The sequence below is a fragment of the Pristis pectinata genome, chromosome 6 (genome assembly GCF_009764475.1).
Source record: "Pristis pectinata isolate sPriPec2 chromosome 6, sPriPec2.1.pri, whole genome shotgun sequence".
NCBI classification, from domain to species: domain Eukaryota; kingdom Metazoa; phylum Chordata; class Chondrichthyes; order Rhinopristiformes; family Pristidae; genus Pristis; species Pristis pectinata.
Window position 1 is genome coordinate 34,007,926 of NC_067410.1, and position 12,749 is coordinate 34,020,674.

Here is a 12,749-nt window from a genome sequence, read left to right on the forward strand (position 1 = left end):
TTCTAGGATGGAAACCATTTGGTCCTGGGGATTTGCAAACCTTTAGTGCCATCATTTTCATCATCTTGTGTTAATTTTGTGACACTCTGTCCCTGATTTAAGAATAGTTTCACTTTGACTGTCTGAAATGCTCTCCTGGTCTTCCACTGTAAACATTGATGAGGAGTAATGTTTAAGGTGTCTGCCATTTGTTTTATTTTTCAGCTACAATATCATTGTCATCCATTTTTAAGAGACCCAGTCTTGATCATTATCATATTCCTAAAATGGTTAGAAAATAGCAATTATTGTTTTTGCTATCCCTTGCAAATTTCTTTCTTATTTTCGCTTCTTGTACTTTCTCATTTGCCATGGTTTGTTGTTCTTTCCTAGTTTCAAGGAACTGCAATAGATTTTGTCTTTTGTGTGATTTTTTTTTCTTTCAATCATCTGTTTTCCTTTAACCCTTTACTCAAACTAAGCTCTTTCTATAGTGATCAGAACCCTTTGGGCTACAAACCAATTTCACAACGCTAGTTATTTTATGAATATCTCCAAAAGTTTTGTTGTGGTTTTATGAGTAGATTTGGCAGGTTTAGTGTGGACTATCTGTGGAGTATTGCAGGGAATTTAGCCTTGTGCATTGAATGCTACATTGAATCTGATTGTGTTTGCTGCTGGAAGAATGTTCCTGCACCATTTCCTGTTAATTAAATCTGACTTGTAACTAAATTTAAAATGGGCTTCTCTTGTTAGTTCTTGGAGATATTGTGAAAACCATGCTCTGGAAACTTGCCACCCGTCAGACACGAGTTATTCTGTTTATCTCAAGCTATGTGTCTAATTTCTGCATTTACGCATTTTGCCGCTTCCAAGGATGCAAAATTGGCCCTATACACAATCCTCTTTTAGAGTCTTAAGTCCTTGTCTATTTCTTAAGTTATTATCGCTTGTCTTTAATTGTTTTCTCCTGCCCTCCCCCTATTTTCTCTGATCTTTCCACAGTAGGTGACATGATCTGAAGATATAGCTGAATCCACTTTGCTCAACATCACCACTACCTCTATCTCCTCTTTCTTTCTTGATAAATTCTCAGGTCATTATCCAGTACTGAGTGAACAGGAATTTCTTCCATTTAAATAGCAGGAAGGAATTTTTTTTTGCAGTCTTGGCATTCACTCAATTATATGATGGAGTTGAGTTTTGGACCAGATGTCCTTTCCCTTACAAAGACCTGCCTTCTTCCACATTCCTGACTTGTTTTTTTCTTTTCCACTGTCCAAGTCCACCTGCTGCTGATGCCCTCTTCCATGCTTTTGCCACTTCCATGTCTCAAACTATTCCACTGTTCTGGTTAGCATCCCACCTTGCATGGTCTTGAAATTAAGCTCATGAAAAATCATTTCAACAATCCTAAACTGCATCAAGTCACATTGCTTCATCATCCTTCTGCATTCTCAACTATATTGGCGACTGATTCTGAGTTTTTATTCTTGTGTACAATTACCTCCAAATTTCATCCATCTCTTTATATCTAAATTCCTGCATAGGTCTGTCTTACTCCAGTTGTTGTCCTTTGCATATCTCCAACTTTAATTCACCTGCTATTGGTGGCTGACTTAGGCTCTAAATTCATAAAATTTCCATCTGCCAACCTTTCACAAATCCCTCTACTCTCTCCACTTTGAAGATGCTCCTCCAAACTAAGTGTTTGATCAACTATCTAATATCTCCCTGTGTTAAATTTTGGACTGACAGTGTTCCAGTGTGATGCTTTGGAACTGTTTTACTATGTTAAATGTACTATATAAATACTTGATATTGTTTTTGTGTTATCCAAGATTTTGAATGACGAGAGATGGTTTACGTGTTAGGACGTTACATTCCAAGCTAGCATTAAATATTCACACATCCAGATATATTTAAGCAAGAGTTACTTGATGCTTATTGGGAGGTTTAAGACTGGATACTTTTTTTTCTCTTTATTCATGGGCATACATTTGCCAATTGGACTATCCAAGGCTAATCTGCTTAATTTTTGTGTTTTACTTGATATGAAGTACATTGAAAACTGGCAAGTAAGTTAGTTATCTCCTGAAATGTTCATTTATTTTTTTGTAGTTCATTCATTATCCTTTGATAAAGAGATATAATATACATCTATCTGCATTGTTCATCTTAGGCTGCCATTATACTGCCATTTCTGTAATAAGGTTAAGTCACTGGTGATCTGCTTTGTATTTGCAGTAACCAAAAAGACATGAAAACATTCTTTGCATTTAATATCCTACTAGTTGTTGTTAATTTTAACATAAAAAATACTTTGCCAACAATTTTGAATGAACTTTTAAGTTAGGAAAGATAGATACTGCAGGTCACTCATTACTTTGAGTTAACTGCCCAAAATGTGTACTTCTCTATGTAAATACAAGTGTATAAAGAACGCTGCTCCTGATTATGAGAGCACAAGTTGAAATCAATGCAGAATTCAGGTCAGATCTGCTGCACTGAAAATGGAATTGATTTTATCCATTTGCTTTGGTGGCTCCGATTAAAATGCTCATTCTATTTCTTTCCATTGTTTTTGTAATTGGATTGTAAAGTGATGAATAATACCAGATTGGAAGAAAGCAGTGTATTGAATTCTATCTCAAGATAGAACTTAAAATGATTATAGCAGTTAGTGGCATGTTATCTTAAACTCTTAAGACCCCTGGTCAAGAAAGTCAAATGGGCTAGATTACCTCTTAATTTTCATTCAGATTAATGAGCAATGCTCTGTGAGCAAACCCTAGTGTGGAATTCAATAAGTATGTACATCATTTATAAACTGGGAACAAATTTACAGAACAAATTGGTTTCTTGGTCTATAATCAAAAAGCAATTTTCTAAGTCAAATTGATTTGCCAAGTTTGACTACAGTCTGTGGAGATCTTTTGACTTCGGATTTCCCATATTTATGAAATTTTTTTTACTATCAGACCAGTTTTACATTTTGCTATTTGTACTTAGCATGGCAATGCTGCTGGTCATGATAAGAATGTGGATATTCCTTTTATTATTTTGGGTTAGGATCTCCCCTAATGAACAACATCTAACTAATGAAGCTTATTCCTTTAGAAAGTTTAGAAAGTATGTTCCAGTCATGTTCATGACAATGGCAAGGCACTGTTTACTGCTCATCTGTAGTTGACCTGAGGCTCATCCAATCCTGTAGGTCAGACAAGTACTTTGACTATTGAAGAACAAAGTTCCAACTTTCATCTAAAAAATGAACGTAAGTAAACCAGTTAACCTTTTAGATGAAAGTTGGAACTTTGTTGTTTACGGTAACACACATGACTAGATTTATTAAAATCAGTTTCATTACTTTCCAAAGAAGGACACAAACTCTCCACTTCTGTGGAAGCTCATCCAGTACCAACAATGAATTACCTTTGTCACATCAGTATTTAGTGAACACAGAAGGGAAAAAAAATCAGATTTTTTCAAAGCATTTGATAACCACAAATGTCAGATATTTTCCAACATCATATTTAACGCATATTAGTGAATGATTTTTTTAAGCAATACATACGCATTTGTTCCAACCCAAGGCAACAGCAATATAAAGGTCTTGGCTGTTTGAATATTTTTGCTCTGAGGCTTAATACTGTCTTCATTGGATTTCACTGTAGTAAGTCTCATTGTCGGTGTTCTTCTCCTGCTTGATTCAAACTAAAAACAATGAATCCCTCGCTTTCATCAAAGGCACATCATATGAATAAGCAAACCAGTTTCAGATGCTATAGTTTATTTATTATGAATACACAATGTTGTACTTTAGAGTATTTTCGCAAAATATCCATGTTATTTTGATTATTGAACTTAAAAAAACGAACAGAAGAAGTAGAAGGAATCTGGCTATTCACCCCCTTGGATATCTCCATGATTGAGCCCCACTGCCTTCCTGGGTAGAGAATTCCAAAGATTCGTTATCTTTTGCTCATCTGTCCCAAATGGCTGAGCCCTGTGAGGCTGTGACACCACAGCCAGGGGAAATATCATTCCTGATTCTACCCTGTCAAGCCCCTTAAGAAAAGTGTACTTTTTAATGAGGCTTTCCTTCATTATTCTAAGCTCAGGAAAGTAAAGCTTCAGTCTGCGAATGATAGGTAAATTAAATAAATGTTTTGTAGTTGTCTTCACAGAAGACACTGAAGACCTTGTCCTCATGGAAATAGAGAACAGCAGGTCTGGTTGTAAGTGAAAAGTTGGTATTGGAAAAATTAATGGGACTGAGAAGCAGTGATACCTGCAGCCTCTTTCTAGGTACAACATCCCATTCTGAAAATGGGCTGTTTATTTCTCACTGTTTTTCTGTCCATTAACTAGTCCTCAAGGTATAACAACCCCAATTTCACTTGTACTATTATTGTTTAATAACCTCTTTTGTGGCAACTTACCGAAGTCCAAATACACCATATCCATTGGTTTCCCCCTTATCTATTCTGATTAGGTTCAACCTCAGAAAATTATAACAATTTGTCAAACATGTTTTTTTCCCTTTCATGAATCCCTAAAGACTCTGCCCAATCCTATTACTATTATCTAATTACCTTATTATTGCTTTGGTAATAACATATTCTTACATTTACTGTATTTCTGATCTCAGGCTAACTGGTTTATAGCTTCCTCTGAACTCATTTTTAAATAGTGGAATTATGATTGCTACCTTCCAATCTATGGGAACCTTACTAGAATCTTTGGTATTTTGGAAGCTTACCCATGCAGTCCCTATCTCCATAGAAAGCTTCTTAGTGTCTTGGGTATTTATTGCCTCTTATTCCCATTAATTTCTCCAATAACAATTTTTTTTAAAGGGGGCAATGGAGGAATCAGGAAAAGGCTTAAATAAAATGGTTTGGAGAAGAGACTAGGAACTGTGACTTTGCATTCTAGTGCAATCTTGGGATAATGAGAAGGTGTGGCAAATGAAAGTAGAGCCTGATCATACATTCTGTCTGGGCAGATCTGGCTATGAATACCATATTCTTTTAAGACCCTGTCCCTTAAACTTAAGGGAGCACAGGTCCTGGTGGATTGATCAGGAAGTGAAAGAGCTGAGCTATTTTAACAAGGAGTAGTGGCAGCAAAGGAGTATTTTAGCACTTTGGAAGTAGAGAGAAAATTATGATTGAAGGATGACTAAAAAGTGTTGAGGGATGATCCTACATGTGATTGTCCCAATGTGAATAGCAAGGCTGTGTCAAGAGAGATCAAGAGAATAGTCATAAGTATGGGATGAGACTGTATGGACTAGGAAATTCAGGGATGCTCAGAAATCAGTGAATTAGAGAACAGAGAAACACAAAATGAAAAGGAAATTTGAAATTGGCAAGAAAAAAAACTACAGAAGCTATTAGAGAAAACCAATGAGATGATAGGGGACGCATATTACCTAGTTAGCTTATCACCAGATGGAAAATTTCTGATCAAACTTTCTTGAATCCAGAGTAGTTAACCTTAATATTTCTTGATATTGAGTGTCATCAGTCATAGATTAACTGAGTGGGAAAAACTTTGTGGTTCTTCCCAACTCTCTGATTCCATCCACACCATTTACAGCATCACCTAACAGTGTTGTCAGGGAATTTGGATATGTGGCTTTCTATTTCTATTCCTTAGTTTTGATAAAAGAGGTGTAAACTGACAACCCACTACCATTCAAGGGGCTCATACCTAATCAAATTCTGACAACTGAAGTGCACTTGCATTATCTGAACTCTGTCTGTTAGTCAATCCCTTACTTGTATTCTGATGAAACCCTTGAAATGTTCACCATCTATACAGATGCTGTTTGACCTGCTGAGTATCTCTTGTGTTTTTTGCTTTCATCATTTTTTAGTATCTGCAGAATTTTAATTCTAAGTCATATTCTAAGGTTACCTCAATCAATTTCTATTTTCATTTCTGTTAAGATAAGATATCTTTATTTGTCACTTGTACATCGAAACACACAGTTAAGTGCATCTTTTTGTGTAGTGTTCTGGGGGACAGCCTGCAAGTGTCGCCACGCTTCCAGTGCCAACATAACATGCCCACAACTTCTTAACCTGTACATTTTTGGAATGTGGGAGGAAACCGGAGCACCTGGAGGAAACCCATGCAGACACGGGGAGTGTGTACAAACTCCTTACAGATAGTGGCCAGATTTGAACCCTGGTCGCTAGTGCTGTAAAGCGTTATGCTAACTGCTACACTATCATGCCTGCCCTAAAGCTGCGATTGCATTGGCCGGGAATTGAACCCGGGCCTCCTGTGTGGCAGGTGAGAATTCTACCACTAAACCACCAATGCTAACAGTCATCACCAGCAAAAGCTCACTTTTATACTATGCAAAAATGGTCTGAAACACAAATGGTTATGATCTATTCTGTTTTCTAATAAATAGCTCTAAAAGAGCATTCTCCATCTAACAATGTAATGTCAAAGTTGAGTTTATTGTCATATGCATAATTACATGTATGCACAGGTGCAATAAAAAACTTACTTGCAGCAGTATCACAGGCACAAAGCATCATATATATCAGCATTCACAAGAAAAACAAAAACATAAATTGTACACAATTTTTACAAGAAAGAATAAAGAACAAAAATATCAAAGCCCATCTTAGTGCGAAGTGATCAGAGTGGTCATAGTGTTGCTAAGCTCTAATGATGATTAGGGTTTTGCCAGTAGGTTCAAGAACCAAATGGTTGAAGGGAAGTAGCTGTTCTTGAACCTGATGGTGTGGGACTTCAGGCTTCTGTACCTCTGTACCTATGGTAGCTGTGAGAAGATGGCATGGCCTGGATGGTGGGGATTTTGATGATGGATGTTACCTTCTTGAGGCAGTGCCTTCTCTAGATACAACTGATGGTGGGGAGGGATGAGCCCATGATGTAGTGGGCTGATTCCACTATTCTCTGCAGCTAATTATGTTCCTGTGCATTAAAATTGCCGTACCAGACTATGATGCAGTCAGTCAAGATACTTCCAACAGTACATCTGTAGAAGTTTATTAGAGTATTTGTTGATGAGCTGAACCTGCTTAACTTCCTAAAAAAGTAAAGACGCTGGCGCACCTTCCTTGAGATTGCATCTATGTGGGACCAAAGAAGTACAGATACTGAAAATCTGAAACAACAACAGAGGTTGCTAGAAGCACTCAACGGGTCAAATGGTATCAGTGGGGAGACAAATTGTTAGCAGGTCAAATGGCATCAGTGAATAGAGAGATGGTCAGCAAGTCCAAACAGCATCACTGGGGAGAGAAACAGATTCAGCAGGTCAAACAGCATTAGTGGATTTTCCAAGCATTCCTTGTTTTTGTTTATGATGCTATACTATTATGGTTTAAAACATATTTAATAAAATGCATGCTAGCACTTGATACAAGAAATTATTCTTCTGTAGCTAACTAAATGTGGTCACAGTGGTCTGTAATCAATGAGAGGAATGTGCACTGCGTATTGCTTATTCATGCTCCCAAGTAACAGCTGAATGTAAGTGCCTCCAGCTCCATGTGGTATTCATTGAATCAGACAGTTCTGATGCAAAAAATATGAAAGCTCCCTTGAAAGATTTCTGGTGGTTGGCAATTTTGTGACATCAAATGTCATCAATGTCCTCAGGTGATATTCGGTGGTATCATTGCTGTGGAATAAAAGGTTCTGAACACCGTTTTAGGATCTGCTCACTATATTAAGTGCTGGCTGAATACAAAAAATTTATAACCACTTTACAAAATAACTGAATGAAAAGGTTCAGATGAAAAGTTATGAAATATGGAAATCTCATGTATCTTCAACCCTGGCCCGTGCGTAATTATTCCATGGATGTTTTCGATCAGCATGCAGGTCACCAAGTTGTGAGGGATGTATGAGGAAGTGACACTTAGCAATGACAAGTAACCAGAAGAGTGGAGCTGAGTCAAGAATTTTAGATATGATGCATTTCAGCTGGGTGCCCATGTGTTGTATGCGTAGGACAGTGCTCTGCTGCTAACCATGATGAAGCATTGACATTGTTTTGCTTCATCTTCACATGATGAATCATCTTCAGCTGCTACAGTGATGATTATCCTTCCATCATAGGTTGCAGGATTTGCTGATGGTAGTACAATGTTTAATTCCATTTGCAACTGCTCAGCAGCTGAAGCAGTCCTTGCATGCATGTGGTAAGACCTGGACAGCAAACAGATATGGGCTGATAAGTGGCAAGTAACATTTGTACAACAAAAGTGCCAGATATTGATCATCTCCAACAAGACAGATTATAGCTACCTTCCCTTGATAATCAATGGCATCATTGCTGTGACCCCTAACATCAACATTTCTGTAGTCGTCATTTACCAGAAGCTTGGCTAGAGCAGCTGCATAAATATTATTGTAAACGAGCAGGTTAGGGTTTCAGTTCCTCATCTTCTCACATTCCAACACCATTTTACCATTTACAAGCCTCAAGTCAGGAATGCGATGGCATGCTCTCCATTTGTGAGTGCAACTACAACAATATTGGATTTTGGATGAGCACAAGTCATGTAAATTTGGGAGGATGGTCTAAAGATTTTGTAAAATCCAGCTATGCAAATGATGAATATTATATACAGAAATGCAGAATAAATGTTAAAGTGTAAAAATCATTGTGTAGGTTTTCAATTGTGGATAGTATCTTATACCTATTATGTTCCTAATCAATATTGACTTGATATTGAGCTAACCAATTATCCATTGTAACTTGCTAGATCTTAAAAAAATTGTTCAGAAAGTGTGCTGACTTCATGAGATAATGACAATAAAGGAGGATAGATAGATCCATCATCCCTGAATAATGAAGATAAACAACAGGAAACGATGATGATGTAAAACAACCATCAGTTTGCACCTTTTAGAAAAAAACAGATATTTTGTCAGTGCATTTCAGTCAAAATCACCCTGCATACATAATTAGAAAAGAAAACAGTGGATTACAGAGTGTGCCATATGGCCAGACTGAAGTTTCACCCCAATCACTAATCATCCAACCTGGGTATTAGCTGTGAGCTGCTGTTGAAAACCTGAGTAATAAACAATGCAGTGTTGATAGCCACCCTCTTTCCTTCCCCTCCCCCAACCTCCAGCTCTAACTTGGTCTGTTCGTGGCTCCCTACCTGAAGACCGAAATCAATGAACTTGCCCTAAAATATGGAGGAAGAACTGGATTGTTAACCAGACAAGAAGTAGCCATGAAAGCCATGCATTCTTGGCCTCATCTGCATGTTCTGTGCATCAGGGGGCTGTTACTTACCTCGTATGCAGACCAGAGATACTGTGGAAATAAATCACATGTTCACTGTGAAAACTGTCCAAGAGCTATCACAAAGTTCATACGCTCATTAAAAAATAGAGGGAAATATTGGCTTATTAAAATTAAAGGTGTACATAAAATGTGGAAGATGCATGGCACAGCAGGCTATCAAACTGTCTTTTCATTTCAAGACCTGCATATACTTAAATGCAGCTCAGACTAATAAGATGAACCATGTCTCTCTCTCTCATGATGAAACTTTTCTTGTGTGCAAGTGATGATTGCTTTACAAGCTTCCTTGCCACCTTCCTCCATATAGCGCTTTTGAAAATTAAGTGACATTCTTAAAACTACTTGTATAGGGCTGTGTAACCAGATTTCTTCTTCTTGCTTTTGACACTCTGTCAAAGGTGCCTTGTATGGTAATCATTCTACAACTGCAAGATAAAATCTTTTATTTAAAAGAAGATAGAAACAATAAAGATCTTCTGCTTAACTCTGTCTAAGAAAGACTGCAACTTCCACTGAAAATAAAGAGAAAATACTTCTCTGTGTATCGTGCCTTAAAGACCCATGTGTGTTAATTCACTACAACAAGCTAGTTCTGAAGATGGAATTTCTAAACTAGATATCTCCAACTGTACAGTTCCCCTGATCCTTGCATTACAGCATTTTACTGTAAGATTCTACACAAATATGACTCCTTGATAACTCATTGACTGCTTCCTCCCTGTGCCAGTGCTCAGTGTAATGATTTTAAAACTTAATTGCTTAAAATTCTGGATTAAATGTTTGAGAGCTTCTGTTTACTTCTCTGCACTCAAACAAATAGTTGGACTCCATACTGCATTCTGGGGTCATTTAAAGGGCAGTTTCCTGTCCATTTTTAAGAGTGATTTTGTTGCTACTGCCATGTTGAAGGTGATTTAAAAAATAATGGTTAGAGGCTGGAGGTATATCCTATGTTTGGCTTGTGTGCAAAGACCAAAAATTTTTGTTATATGAACAAGTTTAGATAGAAGTGAGAATGGTAGTAGTGAAACAGACAGCTCTTCATTATCTCAGCTACATAACATATGTCAGGATAGCTTATGGACTGCATCATGTAGAAAAATTCTTATTCTGTACATTATATGGATTATTAGAAAAACCTTTTATACTTGTATTTGTTTCCTAGGTTGTTCAAAGGCAGGCTGTCAGCTGAAATTTGTATGTGACACAATTAGTTAAAAAGCACAACTGTATCAGTAGTCATCAGGATTGTTTTACTGAAAATCTCAAAGGAAACAGTCTCTCTCTCAATATTATTACTGATGCCATAAATGAAATCATGGAAACTTTATTTATTACTTGATTACTTTGGAAAATAAACCATCAGTGAAATCAGTGTGATAACTTTTTTTGGATAATAGGGACTGGTGTAAGTGGAAAGAAAATTGGATATATATTCTTGAAGAGAGAAAGATGTATGTCAAGATGGATGGTGTGGAAGCTTGTGCCTAAAACAACACTCCAGATGCTGTGTCCTTTAACTGATGCCAAAATGTACACAGATGTATTGGCAGCTTGTAAGGTTATTGCTGCTGGTTTATTTATCAGTAATCTTCAGTGACCAATGGGAAATTCTATGCCCTGTATATATTATAATGGTTTTACTTTCAGACATGACCTCCTTCAGACTGCTCAAAGTTGCGGAGATCTCCTCTTGTGAGGAGCAAATCTCCATGAGGATGGTGTACATGCTAGAGAGACTCGAATTGCAGTTGGGTGAATCCTCCATGAAGCTGGAGGGTGACAACAACAAATGCTGAGGTAGGCCCCATTTTGTCAGAGACTGATTCAGCTGAGATTTACCAGGGTTAATCAGCTAATACTTCAGACAAATACAAAAGCCACCCTCTCTCAAGTTGTTGAAAATCAAACTTGGAAATCTGAAAATGCAAGTAACATTCAGCAGGTCAGGCAGCATCTGTGGGAAGAGTTAATATTTCATGATACTGTATCAGAATAGAGAAAGAGAACATACAAGTTTGTTTGAGGTTCCAGATAGTGGTTAGGGGGATGGATAGGACAGAGTGAATGTCTCTGATAGATGAAGCCAGGGTTGCTGTGATGATCAGCTATTAATGGCACTATCTGATTGATAGGTTAATGAGCATGCTGGAGAGAGAACACAAACAAAGGTTCATGTAATAGCTTTAAACTCCAGATGGAGCTATAAAGAAATGCTCAGCAGATCAGGCAATGTTAATGTCGAAAGAAAAAGTGAGTTAATATTTTCAGGAGATAACCTACTGCTGGACTGGACAGTTCTGATACAAGCAGAGTAAGCAAGTTATCTGAAATTATTGAATTTGATATTGAGACTGGAAATTTGCAACACGTGTAGCCAGAAGATGAGGTGCTGCTTCTGAAGCTTACATTGGGCCTTGTTATTAACAGTGCAGGGGGCTGCAGACAGACAGCTCAGAGTGGGAGTTGGGTGGAGAATTAAAATGAGAATTCAGTTAACTGTTTCCCCAGTAAAATTGGTATTTATCATCAGGGATTTGTCCACCTAATTTTTGGATGGTTCTGAACAGATCCTTTCGGATAAGTGAGTGGGATTCCATCAGGGGTACCACTTATTAGATGTAAAGGAAAGAGATTATATCCCTAAGGGAATTTTGAAAAAGGTCACCAGCCAAATCACCAGGGTAATTGTCCAAAAATGCTTCTGTTACAATTAAAAATGCCTAAGTGACCCTTTGAAAGTTGAAATACAACTGTCCATTTACATATTACATAAAATAGTAACAATTACAACAGTCAGTAGCATCTCAAATTCCAAGCTGGAACACCTGACCTTGGCCAGGGAGAAAGCAGGAATTTGCAAGAACTTTAATCCTTTTTCCAGTCAACTTAAATCAGCCTAGTTACTAACTTTTCTGCTAAGCAAAATGGGTCCTTTCTCTTTTCTAGATTTCTTATAATTTTACAAGCCTCAATTACACCTCTCAGTCTCCTTTGATCCACAAAGAAATTCCACCCGAACAGTCTCTCCTCATACCTACAATTCTCCAGCTCTGGCAATATCTTTGTTAATCTCCATTCAACCTCCCCCTTCCCTGCCCCCACCCCGTGTCATCGTATCTTTCCTGTAGTGTGGTGGTCAGAATTGCACACAGGACTCCAGCTGTGGCTGAACTAGTGTTCCATACAGTTCTAGGACCACCTCCTCACTCTTGTATTCTCTGTTTGGGGAAATGAGGGCAGGTATCATGGCTAATGACAGAACTTAAAGTATGTCACCTTAACAGGTGAGATTCAAAGATTAAGGAAGAAACAAATGTTGAAAAATTGAGAATGGTGATGAGATATGGAGGCAGGGTTGATTAGAGTCAACTCAGATGCAGGAAGAGAGAAAAGGAAAGGATTTAGTTGAGAGAGATAATATAAAAGGAAAGTTCACACATTCTTA

The 12,749-nt window shown here is 37.5% G+C and overlaps 1 protein-coding gene and 1 non-coding gene across 7 annotated transcripts in view; one reads left to right on the forward strand and one right to left on the reverse strand.

Annotated features, from left to right (window-relative positions):
- Nucleotides 1-12,749, forward strand: part of mitfa (melanocyte inducing transcription factor a) — a 211,086-nt gene that overhangs the window by 128,891 nt on the left and 69,446 nt on the right. The window lies entirely within an intron of this gene.
- On the reverse strand, nt 6,248-6,318 carry trnag-gcc (transfer RNA glycine (anticodon GCC)). Its single transcript has one exon. It is a non-coding gene; the product is annotated as a tRNA-Gly (tRNA).